This window comes from Trachemys scripta, chromosome 21 (genome assembly GCF_013100865.1).
Source record: "Trachemys scripta elegans isolate TJP31775 chromosome 21, CAS_Tse_1.0, whole genome shotgun sequence".
In the NCBI taxonomy this organism is placed as follows: domain Eukaryota; kingdom Metazoa; phylum Chordata; order Testudines; family Emydidae; genus Trachemys; species Trachemys scripta.
Genome location: NC_048318.1, coordinates 18,114,626 through 18,118,413, shown reverse-complemented (window position 1 = coordinate 18,118,413; position 3,788 = coordinate 18,114,626).

The window sequence follows — 3,788 nt, the reverse complement described above, 5'->3', positions numbered from 1 at the left end:
TATATGATGTCATTTGAAATTCAACTAATGCTTCCTCACAGGCTACAACCAATAAACTATCAGGGAAACTTCATTTTTCCCCCATCCCATAACACTAGAAGACAGGAGTTTTTCAGCAGCTTAATAAAAATTAAAAGGTCATTTGTCATAGCCTAATAGATAAACCATTCTTACCAGCAAACAAAGCTCTTTCTCATACAGAGTTGTAATTAGAGGTTGTTAATTACCATAAAATATTGCTCTTCTACTTATCTTAAAGTATTTGCTAGTTGAACATTTAGTAAATGCATTTACCTCTAAGACAAGAAATATTTTCTTCATTAACAGTAAAGGACAAGTTTGTCCTCATTGCTTTCTTTATATGATGTCCTTAGATTCAAAGGCACAAATATTTTCTAATACATATTAGAATTGTCTCTAAATTCCAAAACACACATGGGGATGAAAGGACAAAAATCCACTACCATATATAAATCCTCTTTTCTTTTTAACTCCTGCCTCCTATGCCTCAAAATAATAATTCTATGATCAGTAGGCTGACTGTTCAGATTTCATTTTTTGCCAGTCAACTCATATTTATAAGATACTAACTTCCTTCAAGTTGATACAGTAACTTTAATTTAACCTAATCTTTTAATCATTATATCCAGCCAAAGGGAGTTTGTGTTATTAAGTAAAGGGATGTTTTCCCCTGCGTAATTTGAGTGGTTTAAAACAAAATATTTGTTTTTGTTAAAATGTTCAGGTTACATTAAAAGAAATTTTTTCATTAAATTGTTATAATAGTTTGTTTGTAATTAAACATCCCCTTGCAATGCATGAAATTCATATACTGTAGGACTGTGCTAGTGGCTAGCAAACTGCCCCAGAAAGTGAAAATTACTATAAACAACATTTGAAACTGACCAGCCAGGTTTTACTGTACAGGATGAGGATAATACAAAAAGTAAACACTAAAAATTGTGAGAAGCAATTAGCTTTCTATAATTATTTCATTTTTAATAACTTTGGATATTATTAACATAAGAAAGCAATCCTGTTGGTTTTTAAGAGTGTGATTTTGAGAGTTTTCCTTTAAATCAAGATATGGAATTGGCCCTTCAAAAGTAAGTATGTTCCTGGTATGTTGCCAGAAAAAATTCCATCTTTGGAAGGCTGTGAATGGTAGTACTTCAAAAAGGAGAGAAACAAGAAAAGGGGATGCTGCAGCTAGTAGTAAGTAACACGCCCCCATCATGTCTTCTCAGCACTGTCAAAAGGCGGGTTGTTGTCAGACTCCTGATCTGGCTGCCTTAGAAACGCTTAGAAAAAAATTAAGGCAGGAAGATGAACAACTCTACAAAAATGCCAGTCCCTTTTTGCAATTAAGCTGCTTTCTCCCCCATCTTTTCTGCCCCTGGGGGTCTCCCTCCAAGTCCAGGTGCAGCTGAGGGTGGTGAAAGGGAGAAGGGTTGAACAGGATTTGTGTGAGCGCGCTTGTGGCACCAACAGCAGGGCACACAGGAGGCGGCTGGTTGTTGACATCTTTCCCTTTCTGTTTCAGTCAAGCGCACTTCAGAGCATCCCTCCCCTCCCCCTCCTCAGCCCCCAGCAGCTGTTGTTCATGCTCCCCAATCCTACCTATTTAAATCCCTTTACCCATTCAATCCTAAAGAAAACAAATGTAGAAACTCTAATATCTGGACATATCAGAAGGGGCATTTATCTGAATAACTCCCCTTTTAGAAGGAACGGAATAAAGATCCAGCGTCAGACGTGGACCCCCATCGCCTTCTGTTTATAAAAGGGGACAGGGGCAAGTTCCTTTTACCCATCCTCTCCTGATCAAGAGAAGGGAAGGAGCAAATGTGCTTTACCCACCCTCGCTTGCTCACAACAGAGAGGGAAGAGTAAATATCATTTATCAGCCCTACCTGCTGATGATGGGGGGAAGCTTTTTACCCACATCCTTCTGCGGCTACTGATGGTGGGGAGCACATGCTCTTCACCCACCCTCACCCCTCCTTCCTAGCCTTCCTCCCATGAGAGGCAGTTGCTAGGGCGCCTTCCTCCTGGAGAAGGATGATGGAGAAAGAACTGAGGAAGAGGATCAATAACAAAATGTCTGAGTTGGGGAAAAGCAATCTCTCTGAGGGGGAGGCAGGCTGCTCTTCGCCCCCGAGTAGGGCCGGTGGGGAGTGTCTGCTCAGTCTGGGGATGGGATGGGAGGAGTATCTCCTGCTCTACAAAACGCTGCTGCGGTTGCTGCCACATCCCCTCCTTCTCCCACATCCACCTCGGGGGAGCAGGGCCCGTCCCCCCCGCACCCCGCTGGGGTGGCAGGTGCCAGCCCGGGGAAGCTGGCGGAGGAGGTGTGGGGGGAAGCTCACCTGCGCCGGGCTGCGCTGTGTGCCACGCGCGGGAGAGGGTGGCCTGCTCCCCAGGCAGGCAGGCAGGGGGGTGTGCCCGCCGGCAGCGGGGCCGCGGCGGGGAGCAGCCGGCTCTGCCCGGGGGGCAGCAGCCGGACCCCGCGGGGTGCGGTGCGGTGCTCCCCCCGGGGAGGCGGCTCGCGGGCCGGGGCCGGGGCCGCTCCGCCCGCGGGGTGTGCGCACGGAAGGGGTGTGCCCTCCGGCCCCAGGGCGGAGCGGGAGATGCTCTCCGGGGCAAGCAGCCCCTGGCTCAGCCGCCTGGGCTGCGCTGCTCCCCGGGGCCGGGCGCGGGGCTCCCCGGGCCAGGCTCTCCCCTCCCCGGCCCGTCCTTACCTCTCCGCTGCCCGCCTCGGACCCGCAGGCCGCCCGGAACCGCCGCAGGTTGATGCCGATGGCGGCCGAGACCTGCAGCGCCGCATCGAAGCCGGGCCCTACCCCGGCCGCGGGGCCCCCAGGGCCGCCGGAGCCCGGCGCTGCCCCGCCTCCCCCGCTTCCCGCCGCCCCGCCGGAGCCCGGCGCCCCCAGCTCCCCCTCGCCCGCCCCGGCCTGAGGCGGCGGCTCCGGGGCCCGGAGGTTCCGCACGGCCGGGACCCGCAGGCGGGACCCTCCCAGCCCCCGGCGGCCCCAGCCGCCGCTGCCGGGCCGGGCAGGGAAGCGCCACCGACCGCTGTGCGCCATCTTTACTGTGAGGCGACGAGCCAGAGAGCGGGGCCGGGCCGAGCCCTGGGGCCTGGATACACCTCGCGCGCCGATAGGGGCGCTGCATAGCAGCCGCGGCTATACAGCGTGCGGGGCTCCGCCATGGGGTGGCCCGGGCAGCTGGATAATTCATACGTCGCCCATAGACGCCCAGCATAATGCGGGCCGGCATCCAGGGCACCGGCGAAACCACAGCGCGGCTCCGGGGCCTGGATGCGGCGTAACGCGGCCATAGCGGCCCTGTATAACTCCGAGCCCCGTGCCAGGCGCGGGGCCCCGGCAGCGGCGTACCCGGGCCCTGCTTGCGGCATAACCCACCGGCGGGCTGGGCATAACTCCGAGCGTTATACAGGGTCGGGGCCGAAGGGCAGGGCGGTGCGGGCACGCGCTGCGGCACAGCCTGGGCACGAGCACGCTGCCTGCCCCGGGCGGCGCGGGGCCCCGGGCCCTGGATAGTCCATGCGGGCGCGGTGCGGGCGCTGCAGAACCCGGCCGACAGACAGGCCGCGGGGCCCCCCCATGGGCCCGTGGCGGACCTGAGCGCAGGGGGCCCGGGACTCACGGAGCGCTGCTCGCTCCTCCTCCCTGCGAGAGGCGCCCCCCCCCCCCCCCCCCCCGCCCCCGCCCCCCCCCCCCCCCCCCCCCCCCCCGCCCCCCCCGCCCCCCCCCCCCCCCCCCCGC